Source organism: Bufo gargarizans, chromosome 11 (genome assembly GCF_014858855.1).
Source record: "Bufo gargarizans isolate SCDJY-AF-19 chromosome 11, ASM1485885v1, whole genome shotgun sequence".
Taxonomy (NCBI): Eukaryota; Metazoa; Chordata; class Amphibia; order Anura; family Bufonidae; genus Bufo; species Bufo gargarizans.
In genome coordinates, this window is record NC_058090.1 from 73,859,325 (window position 1) to 73,880,162 (window position 20,838).

A 20,838-nucleotide genomic window follows, 5' to 3' on the forward strand; every position below is an offset into this window, starting at 1 on the left:
GTCGTTTCTGCTATATCAGAGCTATTTGAAATCTATCCCTAAAAGGGTAGATCATATTGAAGGTGCACATAGGGTCATTCAGAATAACTTCACACACACGCTTCTGTGCATTTCCAAGTCTAATTCTGTCACTAAATCCATACCGGTCACCCAGCGCCTAAATACTAGGCCTCAAATTTATATCCCGCTGAATTTGAATACAATACATTGGGCCAAATAATATATTTGTTGTTGTGGTGAACCATAACAATGAGAAAAACATCTAGTAAGGGACGCGGACGTGGACATGGTCGTGGTGGTGTTAGTGGACCCTCTGGTGCTGGGAGAGGACGTGGCCGTTCTGCCACATCCACACGTCCTAGTGTACCAACTACCTCAGGTCCCAGTAGCCGCCAGAATTTACAGCGATATATGGTGGGGCCCAATGCCGTTCTAAGGATGGTAAGGCCTGAGCAGGTACAGGCATTAGTCAATTGGGTGGCCGACAGTGGATCCAGCACGTTCACATTATCTCCCACCCAGTCTTCTGCAGAAAGCGCACAGATGGCGCCTGAAAACCAACCCCATCAGTCTGTCACATCACCCCCATGCATACCAGGGAAACTGTCTCAGCCTCAAGTTATGCAGCAGTCTCTTATGCTGTTTGAAGACTCCGCTGGCAGGGTTTCCCAAGGGCATCCACCTAGCCCTTCCCCAGCGGTGAAAGACATAGAATGCACTGACGCACAACCACTTATGTTTCCTGATGATGAGGACATGGGAATACCACCTCAGCATGTCTCTGATGATGACGAAACACAGGTGCCAACTGCTGCGTCTTTCTGCAGTGTGCAGACTGAACAGGAGGTCAGGGATCAAGACTGGGTGGAAGACGATGCAGGGGACGATGAGGTCCTAGACCCCACATGGAATGAAGGTCGTGCCACTGACTTTCACAGTTCGGAGGAAGAGGCAGTGGTGAGACCGAGCCAACAGCGTAGCAAAAGAGGGAGCAGTGGGCAAAAGCAGAACACCCGCCGCCAAGAGACTCCGCCTGCTACTGACCGCCGCCATCTGGGACCGAGCACCCCAAAGGCAGCTTCAAGGAGTTCCCTGGCATGGCACTTCTTCAAACAATGTGCTGACGACAAGACCCGAGTGGTTTGCACGCTGTGCCATCAGAGCCTGAAGCGAGGCATTAACGTTCTGAACCTGAGCACAACCTGCATGACCAGGCACCTGCATGCAAAGCATGAACTGCAGTGGAGTAAACACCTTAAAACCAAGGAAGTCACTCAGGCTCCCCCTGCTACCTCTTCTGCTGCTGCCGCCTCGGCCTATTCTGCTGCTGCCGCCTCGGCCTCTTCCTCCGCCTCTGGAGGAACGTTGGCACCTGCCGCCCAGCAAACAGGGGATGTACCACCAACACCACCACCACCACCTCCGTCACCAAGCGTCTCAACCATGTCACACGCCAGCGTTCAGCTCTCCATCTCACAAACATTTGATAGAAAGCGTAAATTCCCACCTAGCCACCCTCGATCCCTGGCCCTGAATGCCAGCATTTCTAAACTACTGGCCTATGAAATGCTGTCATTTAGGCTGGTGGACACAGACAGCTTCAAACAGCTCATGTCGCTTGCTGTCCCACAGTATGTTGTTCCCAGCCGCCACTACTTCTCCAAGAGAGCCGTGCCTTCCCTGCACAACCAAGTATCCGATAAAATCAAGTGTGCACTGCGCAACGCCATCTGTAGGCAAGGTCCACCTAACCACAGATACGTGGACCAGTAAGCACGGCCAGGGACGCTATATCTCCCTAACTGCACACTGGGTAAATGTAGTGGCAGCTGGGCCCCAGGCGGAGAGCTGTTTGGCGCACGTCCTTCCGCCGCCAAGGATCGCAGGGCAACATTCTTTGCCTCCTGTTGCCACCTCCTCCTTCTCGGCTTCCTCCTCCTCTTCTTCCACCTGCTCATCCAGTCAGCCACACACCTTCACCACCAACTTCAGCACAGCCCGGGGTAAACGTCAGCAGGCCATTCTGAAACTCATATGTTTGGGGGACAGGCCCCACACCGCACAGGAGTTGTGGCGGGGTATAGAACAACAGACCGACGAGTGGTTGCTGCCGGTGAGCCTCAAGCCCGGCCTGGTGGTGTGTGATAATGGGCGAAATCTCGTTGCAGCTCTGGGACTAGCCAATTTGACGCACATCCCTTGCTTGGCGCATGTGCTGAATTTGGTGGTGCAGAAGTTCATTCACAACTACCCCGACATGTCAGAGCTGCTGCATAAAGTGCGGGCCGTCTGTTCGCGCTTCCGGCGTTCACATCCTGCTGCTGCTCGCCTGTCTGCGCTACAGCGTAACTTCGGCCTTCCCGCTCACCGCCTCATATGCGACGTGCCCACCAGGTGGAACTCCACCTTGCACATGCTGGACAGACTGTGCGAGCAGCAGCAGGCCATAGTGGAGTTTCAGCTGCAGCACGCACGGGTCAGTCGCACTACAGAACAGCACCACTTCACCACCAATGACTGGGCCTCCATGCGAGACCTGTGTGCCCTGTTGCGCTGTTTCGAGTACTCCACCAACATGGCCAGTGGCGATGACACCGTTATCAGCGTTACAATACCACTTCTATGTCTCCTTGAGAAAACACTTAGGGCGATGATGGAAGAGGAGGTGGCCCAGGAGGAGGAGGAGGAGGAGGAGGAAGAGGGGTCATTTTTAGCACTTTCAGGCCAGTCTCTTCGAAGTGACTCAGAGGGAGGTTTTTGGCAACAGCAGAGGCCAGGTACAAATGTGGCCAGCCAGGGCCCACTACTGGAGGACGAGGAGGACGAGGATGAGGAGGAGGTGGAGGAGGATGAGGATGAAGCATGGTCACAGCGGGGTGGCACCCAACGCAGCTCGGGTCCATCACTGGTGCGTGGCTGGGGGGAAAGGCAGGACGATGACGATACGCCTCCCACAGAGGACAGCTTGTCCTTATCCCTGGGCAGCCTGGCACACATGAGCGACTACATGCTGCAGTGCCTGCGCAACGACAGCAGAGTTGCCCACATTTTAACCTGTGCGGACTACTGGGTTGCCACCCTGCTGGATCCACGCTACAAAGACAATGTGCCCACCTTACTTCCTGCACTGGAGCGTGATAGGAAGATGCGCGAGTACAAGCGCACGTTGGTAGACGCGCTACTGAGAGCATTCCCAAATGTCACAGGGGAACAAGTGGAAGCCCAAGGCCAAGGCAGAGGAGGAGTAAGAGGTCGCCAAGGCAGCTGTGTCACGGCCAGCTCCTCTGAGGGCAGGGTTAGCATGGCAGAGATGTGGAAAACTTTTGTCAACACGCCACAGCTAACTGCACCACCACCTGATACGCAACGTGTTAGCAGGAGGCAACATTTCACTAACATGGTGGAACAGTACGTGTGCACACCCCTCCACGTACTGACTGATGGTTCGGCCCCATTCAACTTCTGGGTCTCTAAATTGTCCACGTGGCCAGAGCTAGCCTTTTATGCCTTGGAGGTGCTGGCCTGCCCGGCAGCCAGCGTTTTGTCTGAACGTGTATTCAGCACGGCAGGGGGCGTCATTACAGACAAACGCAGCCGCCTGTCTACAGCCAATGTGGACAAGCTGACGTTCATAAAAATGAACCAGGCATGGATCCCACAGGACCTGTCCGTCCCTTGTCCAGATTAGACATTAACTACCTCCCCATAACCATATATTATTGGACTCCAGGGCACTTCCTCATTCAATCCTATTTTTATTTTCATTTTACCATTATATTGCGATGCTACCCAAAGTTGAATGAACCTCTCCTCTGCCTGTGTGCTAGGCCTAAATATATGCCAATGGACTGTTGCAGTGGTGGCTGACATGAAGCCTGATTCTCTGCTATGACATGCAGACTAATTCTCTGCTGACATGAAGCCAGATTGTCTGTTACGGGACCTCTCTCCTCTGCCTGGGTGCTGGGCCTAAATTTATGACAATGGACTGTTGCAGTGGTGGCTGACGTGAAGCCTCATTCTCTGCTATGACATGCAGACTGATTCTCTGCTGACATGAAGCCAGATTGTCTGTTACGGGACCTCTCTCCTCTGCCTGTGTGCTAGGCCTAAATATATGCCAATGGACTGTTGCAGTGGTGGCTGACGTGAAGCCTGATTCTCTGCTATGACATGCAGACTGATTCTCTGCTGTCATGAAGCCAGATTGTCTGTTACGGGACCTCTCTGCTCTGCCTGTGTGCTAGGCCTAAATATATGCCAATGGACTGTTGCAGTGGTGGGTGACGTGAAGCCTGATTCTCTGCTATGATATGAAGACTGATTCTCTGCTGACATGAAGCCAGATTGTCTGTTACGGGACCTTTCTCCTCTGCCTGGGTTCTGGGCCTAAATTTATGAAAATTGACTCTTACAGTGGTGGGTGACGTGAAGCCTGATTCTCTGCTATGATATGAAGACTGATTCTCTGCTGACATGAAGCCAGATTGTCTGTTACGGGACCTTTCTCCTCTGCCTGGGTTCTGGGCCTAAATTTATGAAAATTGACTCTTACAGTGGTGGGTGACGTGAAGCCTGATTCTCTGCTATGACATGCAGACTGATTCTCTGCTGACATGAAGCCAGATTGTCTGTTACGGGACCTCTCTCCTCTGCCTGTGTGCTAGGCCTAAATATATGCCAATGGACTGTTGCAGTGGTGGCTGACGTGAAGCCTGATTCTCTGCTATGACATGCAGACTGATTCTCTGCTGTCATGAAGCCAGATTGTCTGTTACGGGACCTCTCTGCTCTGCCTGTGTGCTAGGCCTAAATATATGCCAATGGACTGTTGCAGTGGTGGGTGACGTGAAGCCTGATTCTCTGCTATGATATGAAGACTGATTCTCTGCTGACATGAAGCCAGATTGTCTGTTACGGGACCTTTCTCCTCTGCCTGGGTTCTGGGCCTAAATTTATGAAAATTGACTCTTACAGTGGTGGGTGACGTGAAGCCTGATTCTCTGCTATGATATGAAGACTGATTCTCTGCTGACATGAAGCCAGATTGTCTGTTACGGGACCTTTCTCCTCTGCCTGGGTTCTGGGCCTAAATTTATGAAAATTGACTCTTACAGTGGTGGGTGACGTGAAGCCTGATTCTCTGCTATGATATGAAGACTGATTCTCTGCTGACATGAAGCCAGATTCTCTGTTACGGGACCTCTCTCCTCTGCCTGGGTGCTGGGCCTAAATTTATGACAATGGACTGTTGCAGTGGTGGCTGACGTGAAGCCTGATTCTCTGCTATGACATGCAGACTGATTCTCTGCTGACATGAAGCCAGATCCTCTGTTACGGGACCTCTCTCCTCTGCCTGTGTGTGTGCTGGGCCTAAATATATGCCAATGGACTGTTGCAGTGGTGGCTGACGTGAAGCCTCATTCTCTGCTATGACATGCAGACTAATTCTCTGCTGACATGAAGACAGATTCTCTGTTACGGGACCTCCCTCCTCTGCCTGGGTGCTGGGCCTAAATATATGCCAATGGACTGTTGCAGTGGTGGCTGACGTGAAGCCTCATTCTCTGCTATGACATGCAGACTAATTCTCTGCTGACATGAAGACAGATTCTCTGTTACGGGACCTCCCTCCTCTGCCTGGGTGCTGGGCCTAAATATATGCCAATGGACTGTTGCAGTGGTGGGTGACGTGAAGCCTGATTCTCTGCTATGACATGCAGACTAATTCTCTGCTGACATGAAGACAGATTCTCTGTTACGGGACCTCTCTCCTCTGCCTGTGTGTGTGCTGGGCCTAAATTTATGCCAATGGACTGTTGCAGTGGTGGGGGTCGTGAAGCCTCATTCTCTGCTATGACATGCAGACTAATTCTCTGCTGACATGAAGACAGATTCTCTGTTACGGGACCTCCCTCCTCTGCCTGGGTGCTGGGCCTAAATATATGCCAATGGACTGTTGCAGTGGTGGGTGACGTGAAGCCTGATTCTCTGCTATGACATGCAGACTAATTCTCTGCTGACATGAAGCCAGATTGTCTGTTACGGGACCTCTCTGCTCTGCCTGTGTGCTAGGCCTAAATATATGCCAATGGACTGTTGCAGTGGTGGGTGACGTGAAGCCTCATTCTCTGCTATGACATGCAGACTGATTCTCTGCTGTCATGAAGCCAGATTGTCTGTTACGGGACCTCTCTGCTCTGCCTGTGTGCTAGGCCTAAATATATGCCAATGGACTGTTGCAGTGGTGGGTGACGTGAAGCCTCATTCTCTGCTATGACATGCAGACTGATTCTCTGCTGACATGAAGCCAGATTGTCTGTTACGGGACCTCTCTCCTCTGCCTGTGTGTGTGCTGGGCCTAAATATATGCCAATGGACTGTTGCAGTGGTGGCTGACGTGAAGCCTCATTCTCTGCTATGACATGCAGACTAATTCTCTGCTGACATGAAGACAGATTCTCTGTTACGGGACCTCTCTCCTCTGCCTGTGTGTGTGCTGGGCCTAAATATATGCCAATGGACTGTTGCAGTGGTGGCTGACGTGAAGCCTCATTCTCTGCTATGACATGCAGACTAATTCTCTGCTGACATGAAGACAGATTCTCTGTTACGGGACCTCCCTCCTCTGCCTGGGTGCTGGGCCTAAATATATGCCAATGGACTGTTGCAGTGGTGGCTGACGTGAAGCCTCATTCTCTGCTATGACATGCAGACTAATTCTCTGCTGACATGAAGCCAGATTCTCTGTTACGGGACCTCTCTCCTCTGCCTGTGTGTGTGCTGGGCCTAAATATATGCCAATGGACTGTTGCAGTGGTGGCTGACGTGAAGCCTCATTCTCTGCTATGACATGCAGACTAATTCTCTGCTGACATGAAGACAGATTCTCTGTTACGGGACCTCCCTCCTCTGCCTGGGTGCTGGGCCTAAATATATGCCAATGGACTGTTGCAGTGGTGGCTGACGTGAAGCCTCATTCTCTGCTATGACATGCAGACTAATTCTCTGCTGACATGAAGACAGATTCTCTGTTACGGGACCTCTCTCCTCTGCCTGGGTGCCGGGGCCTAAATATCTGAGAATGGACTGTTCCAGTGGTGGGTGACGTGAAGCCAGATTCTCTGCTATGGACCTCTCTCCAATTGATTTTGGTTAATTTTTATTTATTTAATTTTTATTTTAATTCATTTCCCTATCCACATTTGTTTGCAGGGGATTTACCTACATGTTGCTGCCTTTTGCAGCCCTCTAGCTCTTTCCTGGGCTGTTTTACAGCCTTTTTAGTGCCGAAAAGTTCGGGTCCCCATTGACTTCAATGGGGTTCGGGTTCGGGACGAAGTTCGGATCGGGTTCGGATCCCGAACCCGAACATTTCCGGGATGTTCGGCCGAACTTCTCGAACCCGAACATCTAGGTGTTCGCTCAACTCTATTCAGGATGCATTCAGTGAAACTTGCACCTTTTTGTGAGCAAGTTGAGTCAGTATTGTCTGCGATTGCATTCAGTGGTCCAGTTTTTCCCTCTGGGGTGCAATCAGTTTTGATGAGTTTTTCCCGCTCGTGAAAAAAACCTGAAGTTTTACAAACAACATCTCCTAGCAACCATCAGTGAAAAATGCATCGCACCCGGATTGCATGCAGGTTACATCCAGATGCGTGAAAAAAATGCTCATGTACACAGAAATGAATGGTGTAACGGGGTTCCGAAGGCGCACTCGGTCTCCCATCAGCCGCAGACCTGCTCCTTAGCTTCGGGAGCGAGGATCTGCATTTGACCTCGTTCCCAGGGCAGCTTTGCTAGCTGGGAGGCTCCCTGCTCCTAGGTCTGCCTTGAGCACCGAGCTGATCACTCGGTGCTTGACTGGTCGGTCTGTCGGTCATGTGACGCTGGCCACGTCATATGACCCTCACTCCCCACTATAAATACAGGCAGCCTGCTGGCCACAGGTTGCCTGTTTAATTTAGGTTCCTTGCAGTTGTTGGATACCTGTGTACTTACCTGATCTTGTTCCCTGACGATCCTTTGCCTGCTCCTCCTGTACTGCGCATCCTTCCTGGTATATTGACCTCGGCTCCCACCTGACTATTTTTTGCGGATTAATTGGTACTTCTTGACTCTCCTGGTATTTATGACCCCGGCTTCTCCTGACCTTTCTTTGCTTATCCCTCTGTACTGCGTTGTCCTCTTGGTTTCGACCCAGTCCGTTCACTATCCGTTATTTGTCTTGTCTGTCCTTCCCCCACGTATTCTAAGTTAGGGACGGCCGTCCAGTTGTCCCCTGTCATCAGGACTCGTGAGGCAAGTAGGCAGGGCCAGGGGTTTCGAGAGCATGTGGCCCTCTTTGTCAGGACAATGTTAATACACATACATATGTTACATGTTATTTAAACAAACTTTTGGTGCACTATTTTTGGGTAAAAAGGGGGCGTGGCTATGGGCAGAACCCGATTGAGTGAGAAGGAGGATTCACCCAGCCACTCATTATATTATCTATCCCAGGGAAGAGGGATGTCAGTGTGGGACACACCCCTCACTGAGGTAGGTTGATGACGCGCTCTGGGTCTAAGAGAATCGCGCTCGCTGTTGTGGACGGGGAGACACGGTCCCTATGTCTCCCAGCTGTGTGATACTGACAGCGACGGCTGGATTTTATGATAGTGAGTATCCTGGGAATCTTTAAAAATTAATACAGATCAATACTATAAATATATATATATATATACATGCAATAAAACATATTTAAAATCTATGTACTGATACGTATGAATAGGTGAATAGGTATGTCTCGCAAATGTCTGATGTCGACAGCGAAGATTGAAGGCCATCATTTGTCATAATAAGTATCTTTGGGATCTATCGGGAGTAATACAGATAAATGTTATATGTATACAACGAAAAAAATGGCTACATAGAACCTGAGTACAAATACATATAAGTAAATACATACACAGATACGTCTGGGGGTTGGTAGGTATCCTTGAAATCTTTGAGGGATTTTGTGGAAATGCATTATATACAGTATATACCAGAAACTAAACATATAGAACCTGTGTACAAAAATATATATGTACAAGCATAAAATGATATGGGTAAACCTCTGGGGGCGCAGAAACCATGGGTATGCGAATTTTTGCATATTTTTTTAACCCAAAATATGGGATGGGGTGTTTCTCTTTCTCTATAGTGGAGGCACAGTGTCTTCAGAGGCTGTGTTTCTGATATTGTCGCTGTATGTTGTATCTGTGTTGGTTTATGCGGCAGTGTAGCTCTTGTGTTGTGCGCCCTATGTATTGTAGGCCGCATCCACACTCAATTAGATATATAATATACGTGGAATGGCAGGTCATGTGTTGTTTTATGGGAAAGACCATACAGCTATGGTTTGACATTATAGGCAACGATTAGATTTGTATTTATAGCTCCCTACATTGGATGTCGTGATCCTTTTGGGGTTACTCTGTTTCTGATTATGTTGCCTAGGTTTACTTGGGGCTAAGATACTTTTGATGGTTTGTGCCTGCCTATATGTAATCTTTGGCTTATGGTAAAGGTATTTTTAGAGGTGTGGGTCTTGAAATAGTACATGCCAGTGTTCTGTTTGAGGTACTGTATTGTGTAATAAAGTTGATATGGTCTTGTTCTTCCTGTTTTTTGATAGTTGTTGTCAGGCATTCCTCCTGGGAGGGAGAACATGTTCTTCTTGATTGCATTATTTATTAGTTTGGCTGGGTAATTCTTATCATAAAACCTCCATTTGATGATATGTGTCTGCAGGGCTTTTTTTCTGGCGGAACGCACCGGAATGGGGGGGAATCTGTGGATGGTACTGTTATGGGGTGGGGGGTCTGTGAATGGCACTGTTATAGGATGGGAGGTCTGTGGATGGCACTGTTATGGGGTGGGGGGGGTCTGTGGATGGCACTGTTAAGGGGGGGATCTGTGGATGGCACTGTTATGGGGTGGGGGGTCTGTGAATGGCACTGTTATAGGATGGGGGGGTCTGTGGATGGCACTGTTATAGGATGGGGGATCTGTGGATGCCATCCACAGATCCCCCATAACAGTGCCATCCACAGATCCACCACCCCATAACAGTGCCATCCCCAGATCCCCCATTAACAGTGCCATCCCCAGATCCCCCATTAACAGTGCCATCCCCATCTGGGGGGTTACTTTGCTGGGCTGGACTTTTATAGCCCCCCCCCCCCCCAAATTTTACTTGCATCCCTGTTCTCTAAAGGGGCGGTTTTAGGGGGCAATCCTAGGGGTGGGTAGGGGCATGGCCAGGGGAGGGGGGGTGAGTTCCACCACCTTTTCTCTGAGACAAAAAGCCCTGTGTGTCTGCTGTATGAAGTCATACTTACAGTCATGTGAAAAAATTAGGACACCCTTTGAAAGCATGTGGTTTTTTGTAACATTTTTAATAAAAGGTTATTTCATCTCCGTTTCAACAATACAGAGAGATTAAAGTAATCCGACTAAACAAAGAAAACTGAAGAAAAGTCTTTTCAAGATCTTCTGTAAATGTCATTCTACAAAAATGCCTATTCTAACTGAGGAAAAAGATAGGACACCCTTGCCCCTAATAGCGAGTGTTACCTCCTATGGCTACAAGACGGTTCTTGTAGCCATCTACCAGTCTTCGACATCGGTCTGAGGAAATTTTACCCCACTCCTCAATGCAGAACTTTTTCAGCTGTGAGATGTTTGAGGGGTTTCTTGCACGTACAGCCCTTTTCAAGTCACCCCACAGCATCTCAATGGGATTCAAATCTGGACTTTGACTTGGCCATTCCAGGACTCTCCATTTCTTCTTTTTCAGCCAATCTTTGGTTGATTTACTAGTATGTTTTGGGTCATTGTCATGTTGCATGGTCCAGTTCCGCTTCAGCTTTAATTTTCTAACTGATGGTCTCACATGTTCTTCAAGCACCTACTGATACACAGTAGAATTCATCGTGGATTCTATGATGGTGAGCTGACCAGGTCCTGCTGCAGCAAAGCAGCCCCAAACCATGACACTTCCACCTCCATGCTTCACAGTTGGTATGAGGTTCTTTTCTTGGAATGCTGTGTTTGGTTTACGCCAAACATGTCCTCTGCTGTTGTGTCCAAATAATTCAATTTTGGACTCATCTGTCCAAAGAACATTATTCCAGAAGTCCTGGTCTTTGTCAACTTTATCTCTGGCAAATGTCAGTCTGGCCTCGATGTTTCTCTTGGAAAGCAAAGGTTTCCTCCTTGCACACCTCCCATGCAAGTTAAACTTGTACAGTCTCTTTCTGATTGTAGAGGCATGTACTTCTACATCAACAGTAGCCAGAGCCTGCTGTAGTTCTCAAGATGACACTTTAGGGTTTTTGGAGACCTCTTTTAGCATCTTGCGGTCTGCTCTTGGGGTGAACTTGCTGGGGCGACCAGTCCTGGGCATGTTGGCAGTTGTTTTGAAAGCCCTCCACTTGTAGACTATCTTCCGGACAGTGGAATGGCTGATTTCAAAATCTTTTGAGATCTTTTTAAATCCCTTCCCAGACTCATAGGCTGCTACAATCTTTTTTCTGAAGTCCTCTGACAGCTCTTTTGCTCTCACCATGGTGCTCACTCTCACTTCAACAGTCAGGAGCACACCAAACTAAATGTCTGAGGTTTAAATAGGGCAAGCCTCATTCAACATGCAGAGTAACGATCTACTAATTATGTGCACCTGGTGTGATATACCTGTGTGAGATCTGAGCCAATTTAAGAGGGAATACATGTGAGGGTGTCCTATCTTTTTCCTCAGTTAGAATAGGCATTTTTGTAGAATGACATTTACAGAAGATCTTGAAAAGACTTTTCTTCAGTTTTCTTTGTTTAGTTGGATTACTTTAATCTCTCTGTATTGTTGAAACGGAGATGAAATAACCTTTTATTAAAAATGTTACAAAAAAACACATGCTTTCAAAGGGTGTCCTAATTTTTTCACATGACTGTATGCATGCAGTTTCGTCTTATCCATTTGCATTGGCTGTATGGGTTGTTTTGCAACCATTTTTATGGTGAAAGCTGGAGTATTGGTATCTACAGGCTATTTCAAGCAAAACATCCCATACAGCCAATGTAAATGGATAAGACGAACTGTATGGCCTATGGTGGTCCCATGGACAGATAATTCCATCTCTGATGTGGATCTTTGGAGCTCCTCTGATTGATATCCTACTTGTCCGGTCTGTGAGGTTTGGAGGACGGTCTTATCAGGTTTGTAGTTGTGCTGTATTCTTTCCATTTTGTTATAATGGATTTAATTGTGCTTTGTGGGATTTTCAAAGATTGGGATTTTTTTTATATATATTTTTTTCATAACTTTGCCTCTGAGATGTTTGCAGAGCTCCTTGGTCTTCATGTGGCTTGCTTAGTAGTGTAGTAAACTCAGGGACCTTTCAGAACCTGGTGTATTTTTACTTACATCATGTAACACTTTGACTGCACACAGGGGGAGCAGATTCAGCTAATTATCAGACCTTGGAAGTTAATTGTTTGGACCAGACCTTATTTTAGCTTCTTAAGGACATATGACGTATCGGTACGGCATGTTGTCCTGGTACTTAAGGACACATGCTCAAATCATTGAGCAGGCACCTTGGCTAAATGCCGCGGGGATCAGAAACTTCAAATAAGCCTTATTTTAATGTTTAACCCCCCCCCCCTGCTGCCCTTTTTGTTGTCTGCTGGCGGGCGCAGCGGGGGGGTGCAGGGAGTGCGGCAGGGAGGGCGGTCGGTGCTTGGGGGGGGGCGGGCAGGCATGCGATCATCCGCCCGCCCCCTTCCTCAGGATAGACAAGTGGTTTGCAGAGTGTCAGAACATGACACTCTGCTTGAAACGCCTGACATCTGTGCTGGTACTGATGCCATGCGTTTAACCCCATTCCATGCCGCTGTCCGTAGTATGGAAAAGGTTAAGAGGGAGGGAGCTCCCTTCCTCTACCATCGGGGGCTGGTGTGCCTTTTCAGCCCCCGATGGGAGAAGGAGGGGGCCTCCCTCCCCATCACCCACTGCTCTGCTGTGGCAGCGAGTGATGGTTAACATGGCAACCGGTACTGATCAGAGGCTGTCCATGGTGCTGATTAGACGTCTGCTAAAGGCAGAAATCTAATAAGACTTTGAAAAGCAAAAATACAGTACAGTACTCTATATAGTGTACTGCACTGTATTATACAGACATCAGACCCACTGGATCTTCAAGAACCAAGTGGGTCTGGGTAAAAAAAAAGTTAAAAAAGTAAAAAATAAAAATCAAAAAAAACATTTAGCACTGATTAAATATGAAAAAAATTAAATTCCCTACACATGTTTGATATCACCGCGTCCGTAACGACCTGATCTATAAAACGGTCATGTTACTTTACCCGCACGGTGAACGGCATAAAAAAATAAAATAAAAAACTATGATGAAATAGAAATTTTGCCCACCTTACTTCCCAAAAAAGGTAATAAAAGTGATAAAAAAAGTCGTATGTACGCCAAAATAGTACCAATCAAACCGTCCCCTCATCCCGCAAAAAATAAGACCCTGCCTAAGATAATCGACAAAAATCTGAAAAAACTATGGCTCTCAGAATATGGAGACACTAAAACATGATTTTTTAGTTTTTGTTTCAAAAATGAAATAATTGTGTAAAACATACATAAATAAAAAGTATACATATTAGGTATCGCCGCGTCCATAATAAACTGCGCTAAAAAATATCACATGACCTAACCCCTCAGGTGAATGCCATAAAAAAAATATTTTTTTTTTAAAGGTGTAAAAAAAGCAATTTTTTGTCACCTTACATCACAAAAAGTGTAATAGCAAGCGATCAAAAAGTCATACGCACCCCAAAATAGTGCCAATCAAACCGTCATCTCATCCCGCAAAAATCATACCCTACCCAAGATATTTGCCCAAAATCTGAAAAAACTATGGCTCTCAGACTATGGAGACACTAAAACATGATTTTTTTTTGTTTCAAAAATGAAATCATTGTGTAAAACTTAGATAAATAAATAAATAATATACATATTAGGTATCGTCATGTCAGTGACAACCTGCTCTATACAAATATTACATGATCTAACCCCTCAGGTGAATACCGTAAAAAAAATAAGAAAAAAAGGTATTAAAAAATACATTTTTTGTCACATTACATCACAAAAAGTGTAATAGCAAGTGATCAAAAAGTCATACGCACCCCAAAATAGTGCCAATAAAACCGTCATCTCATCCCGCAAAAATAATACCCTACCCAAGATATTTACCCAAAAACGTAAAAAACTATGGCTCTCAGACTATAGAGACACTAAAACATGATTTTTTTTTAACTAAAAATAATTGTAAACTATTAAATGATAGGAATAGCTCACTTCTATGTGATACGGACCAGGTGCTCTAGTCCAAAAAAACTATCACCCATACAGATAAGAATATTGAAAATAAAGAGAAAATTATGGACTGGCACTCTGTATGTGTGGATAAAATCAATACTTGATACAATATAAAGTGATCACATACATTTAATGTTAAAAAACAATAAACAATAGAATACAATACACAGTAAAATCCCAATAAAAAATTGCAATATGTCACCTGAGGTGTACAAATTTATAAAATATGGCTGGGGGTCAGTGGTGTGAATCAATGCAGACAAATGGTGCTATATTCCTTAGAAAAGGTATAGTCTGTTCCCCAACACACAATCCTCTGTGGGAAATAAGAGTCCTATCTGATTGCAAATGGTAAGTCAATGTCCAGACTCAATTATTGAAGCAATGTGAAGTGCTGGTTTGCGTTATATTGAACCCTGTATAGGGTCTTACCTTCTCCTTGGTCGAGGCAATATATATAAAAAATTCCGGCCTTCCAGACCTGGGTATTGAAGGAAATGTCCTATTAAACAAGCGCTACTGTGTTAGCTGTCTCTCACTTGTTCGTACGGACGCCAGCATGTCACGTGGTCTCTTCCAAAGCTGTAGCGTGTGATTCACCGCAGGAGGTATCGCGGGACTTGGTGCCGAGATTTCGGATGAAAGAAACTGTTACGAGATTCGGAGCGCTCCAATCTTTCGGAAATTGACCGAAAAGATATTTTTCAGATTTTCTGCAGATATTCGTGTAGAGGCCTCTTTCTTGTCCAAAGGGAGCAGTACGCTGGTTCACGCCAGACGCGTTTCGGACCTCTTACCCCTTCCTCAGTGGCAGCTACTCTCCCATTTTGGACTGGCTATTTATAGACCGTGGAATCAGCAATCCAGGATTCAGCTTTGTTTCTATAGGTGCGATTTTTTTTTTAATGCGGTTTTTTTTGGCTGCGTTTTTGTCATGCGTTTTTTATTTCTTTGTGCGTTTTTTTGAAAATATTATACCTTATAATGAATAATCACCACCCAGAAAAGATGAATGTTGTATCATATTGCTTTAGATAAAAATTCATAAATAACTGTATAAACCATTAAAAACGTTGGAATCCATATCTAAAATTCATACATAAACTTCAATAATGATAAAATATTGTAATATAAAATCATGTAAAACCATAATGGAGCACAAAAATATATCATTAGAAAAGATAAAGGGAATTGATTGTAAATTTGACATTCAAGATCTCTTGCTTTCTGCTGCCTGCCTCTGACCTCGGACTTCGTTTATGGACTTTGCCTGTTTGCCGCCTGCCCCTGACCTCGGATCTTGTTTGCTGACTTCGCTTGATTGCCGTCTGTCTTGACCCGTACCTCCAGGCCTCGTACATCCTCTTGGTGCATGCACCGAGCACTCTGACCCCCTGGTCAGCTGCCACTGACTTGGGGACTACTCTGGAGGGGCACCAGGCACTATGGCCCAAGCCTATCCCCACCATCAGGGCCTCTAGTGAATACCAGGTAGCTTCTTAGTTATGCCCCTCTGGAGTATACCCAGTAAGTGGCGCAGTGGGTCCACACCCGCTTGCATAACACCCAGGATGATAGTGGGGATGTCAACAGAAAGAAAGTGTAGGAGCCAGGTGTTAAAGTGGTCCAAGATGATGGTGACTGGGCCTGGAGGGTGGTAGATGACAGCTACTTGGGGGTTGGAGGGAGAGTAGATGTGTACTGAATGTACTTCAAATGAAGGGAGCATAATTGAGGGTGGTAGTGGAGTTGGGTTGTAGGAACAGTTGGGTGTGAGAAAAAATAAATCCGCTATGAGAGAGTGCAGCAGGGGGCAGTGTCAGAGGGTTCCAGCCATGTTTCTATTAAACCCAGAAAGAAAGGTTTCTGAGAGATAAAAAGGTAATGAATGTAGGAAAGTTTGGTGTAGACAGAGAGATCATTCCATAATGCTCCTACAAGAGGAATAGGGGAACAGGGAGCAGGGAAATGTTTTTAAGATTTGAGGGGTTGCAGAAAGTTGTAGAAGGAGATCGATAATGGGAGGTAAATATGAGAGTGGGGATCTGCTGAGGAGGGCCAGTAGTAGGAGATGGCATGAGGTGGCTGTGTGTTTGGAGAGAGAAGCTTTTATCTTAAGAAACAAATCTGAGGAGGAGGTCAGATGGGTGGGTAAAATGGATGGGAGAGATACTGTACATAGTTCTTTACTGGGTGCAGGAATTTGGGGGTATTTTAGGAATTGTAGGACAATAGAGGTGAGGATTGTGAGAAGCAGAAACATTATTTACAGTGACTATTTCTGTAGTTACATTTGGTTCCCTTATGGTTCAATTCTGGTATAATTGAATTGCACTTTAAAGAGCAGCACATATAATTAATGATGCGGCACAAAGACTCAGCAATCAAATATTTATTTATTTTTTACACTATGAACACTATTGTCTATTATGATGCATGTAGTTGCTTGAGAAAAGTCCCAATAAGAGGACTGAAACATTGTTTCTGGTGAATAAAGGACAACACATTTGAACTACGCCTGTGAGTGCTGCGGTATCTATCTATATCATATGAAGGAGAATCTTTTTTACTTCTGGTATTGGTTATGGGTCAAGTCACTGCATCATTTTTTTAAGCTTCTAGAAAGCATTTATGAAGTCTACACGGTCCTGTGAGTAACCTTAGCGGATATGACCATGCATGTGATGCAAGAAGACACTATGCAGGTTACTGTCATTACTGAACAGATTTCCTTTTGTTTTCAGTGTGAATTACATAAGTGCATCATTTTTCCAGATAATTGCTTATGAAAATAATAACAGAAGCTTCCACCGCAGTGTCATTTACCACTTTGCAAATAATAAAGACTTCTTGAAAAAAGAGGATGAAGTACAGCAGTCAGCATTTACCCAATCATCTGCATTGAAGCATACAACATTTCCTCTTTGGGAAGTTTATGTATCTTCAGCATGTAACTTTAGAACTTTGAACTTCATGGACCCCTCATTCCAATGAACAATGAGCTACGGGCGTGCTTCGTCTATACTGATGCACAGCTAGAGGGGGGCAGTTTGTATTACACATTAATAGCAATGTTACATTTGCAGTATAAATGCCAAAATTGGAAAAACCTCTACTGTAAAAAATGAATACCAATACACATTTAATAGGCAAAACATTAAAAAAGGAATTCTACATAATCCATGACTCCATATAATAGAATATGCTTGACTCTCATACCTCAACGGTGCTGAAGCAAACAGTTTTCATTCATTCTGTTAAAAAGCCAATGCTCATTTATATTTGGATCTTTCTCTTTCACATTACCTGAGTAGGTCTGGTCTTACCCCCTTAATTACGTGAGTGTCTATTATCCTCCACTTACCAAAAAAGAGTTCAGATGATGGGATGGATCAAATGGCAAACACATTATTTCTCAATAATCATAAATAACAAAACAATAGATTAAGATGCACAAAATACATACGGTACATACATATGAACATGTCATCCTAGACAAATAGATGACTTTACATAAATAGAAGGAGAAGTCCTTGGGGCTACATAAGATCTGATGGCAATCTGCCCACAACAGCAGTCAGGGCGAGCCTAAGGGTTGTGCAACTGCACAGGGTCCATCAGCCCAGACTCCTGTAGTGGGTTGAAAGACTGTTCCCTTTGCCAGGCACCCAGTCACCAGGTTGATTCACCTGGTTTCTGGGCGCCCATGTACTCAATTTTATCTGCGTCCACAGGCCGCAGATATAATTGAGCAGTATGTTCATGGCCAGGACTCTAGCTGCGCAGAGAAGATAGGAAGCGGAGAGGGACCTGAATGATGTCTTGTGAACAGTCTTGTGAAGAAGTGGTGAAGGACCTGTGGTATGTCACAACCATGTAAAATAAGGGGCGAAGCACCTGTACTATGTGTGGAGTTGCGGTTCTTTCCTTACATTCACTCTTTGTAATGCCCTCTGATAGCCCATAATAACCTTGCTAGTAATGCCAGAAGTGCTGATAGTTGTGGTTTTCTTCTCTTATATACCTCTCCCCATAATGTCCTTGGACTGTCTGTATAGTTTTTAATGCACTACGTTTAATAAAAGCTGCCACGTTGAAGATGAAGCTGGATCATTTCTCCTTTTTTCTATGAATGAGATGTATCCAAGCCAAATTCTAGAAGATGCTAGAACTGGCTGTTAAGCATATGAAAGGCTGATATTTGAGAACAAAAGGGGAAAAAGGGAGGATGAGATACAAGAAGTAAGGAAAATGAGAAGATAGGAGGATCGAGAGGTGCCAGAGAGGAAGCTAGAAACTGGACATATGTATGGTAACTTTTCTATACTGTAAGGATTAAAGAACTTAGTTGTCTAGTTACCAAATTATCTTGTTGGAAGTGACTTTAAATGGTCATTTTGTAAATTGTCTAATTATGTGGGTAAGTAACTGGCTCAATGATAGAAAACATAGGGTGGTTATTAGTGGTACACACTCAGATTGGGTCACTGTCACTAGTGGAGTACCTCAGGGGTCAGTATTGGGCCCTATTCTCTTCAATATATTTATTAATGATCTTGTAGAAGGCTTGCATAGTAGACAGAAGACACTAAACTGTGTAAAGTAATTAACACTGAAGAGGACAGTATACTACTACAGAGGGATCTGGATAGACTGGAAGCTTGGGCAGAGAAGTGGCAGATGAGGTTTAACACTGACAAATGTAAAGTTATGCACATGGGAAGGAATAATGCAAGTCACCCGTACATACTAAATGGTAAAACACTCGGTAACACTGACATGAAAAAGGACCTAGAAATTTTATTAAACAGCAAACTAAGCTGCAAAAACCAGTGTCAGGCAGCTGCTGCCAAGGCCAATAAGATAATGGGTTGCATCAGAAGGGGCATAGATTCCCGTGATAAGAACATAGTCCTACAACTTTACAAATCACTAGTCAGATCACACATGGAGTACTGTGTACAGTTCTGGGCTCCTGTGAACAAGGCAGACATAGCAGAGCTGGAGAGGGTTCAGAGGAGGGCAACTAAAGTAATAACTGGAATGGGTGGACTACAGTACCCTGAAAGATTATCAAAATTAGGGTTATTCACTTTAGAAAAAAGACGACTGAGGGGAGATCTAATTACTATGTATAAATATATCAGGGGTCAGTACAGAGATCTATCCCATCATCTATTTATCCCCAGGACTGTGACTGTGACGAGGGGACATCCTCTGCGTCTGGAGGAAAGAAGGTTTGTACACAAACATAGAAGAGGATTCTTTACGGTAAGAGCAGTGAGACTATGGAACTCTCTGCCTGAGGAGGTGGTGATGGTGAGTACAATAACGGAATTCAAGAGGGCCTGGATGTATTTCTGGAGTGTAATAATATTACAGGCTATAGCTACTAGAGAGGGGTCGTTGATCCGGGGAGTTATTCTGATTGCCTGATTGGAGTCGGGAAGGAATTTTATTCCCCTAAAGTGGGGAAAATTGGCTTCTACCTCACAGTTTATTTTTTTTGCCTTCCTCTGGATCAACTTGCAGGATAACAGGCCGAACTGGATGGACAGATGTCTTTTTTCGGCCTTATATACTATATTACTATATAACTAACTTTCATTGTGTACTAGTCTCTCTGTTGGTAATATTTATTTCTATATACCTGCATATATACTGAATAATAATAATTGTAACATCAATATTCCCAATATCAATATTCCCACATTGCACAATATATTTTCTATAATCTCACTCTTGTGTCTCATTTATTACACCCATCTTAACCTCTATAGGACACATGACGTACCAGTTCGGCATGTTGTCCCGGTACTTAAGGACACATGACGTACCGGTACGTCATATGTACTTCCGATCACCGCCGCCCGGCGGGGCGAGATCAAAACAAGCTGCCTGCTCAAATCGTTGAGCAGGCACCTTGGCTAAATGCGCAGGGGGCGATCGCCGCAAACCGCAGGTCAATTCAGACCTGTGGTTTGCGGCTTTTCAATGGTGCAGGGGTGGGCGCAGGTGCCATCTGTCCCCGTGGGGCTGTAGGGGGGACCTGATGGCATGGAAGGCAGTGCGATGCCTAAGGAAGGCAGCGCGATGCCTAAGGAAAGCATCGCGCTGCCTTCCGGTGACGAGCCTGTGAGATCCAGCTCTCTGGATCTCACAGGCCGGAAGCTGTATGAGTAATACACACAGTATTACTCATACAGCCAATGCATTCCAATACAGAAGTATTGGAATGGATTGTAAAGGATAAGACCCCCAAAAGTTGAAGTCCCAAAGTGGGACAAAAAATAAAGTGAATTTTTTTTTAAGTTTAAAGTAAAAATAAACAAAAACATAATTTTTCCCAAATAAAGTAAAAAAAAATGGTAAAGATTAGGGGAAAAAAATATTAGGTATCGCCGCGTCTGTATTGACCGGCACTATAAACA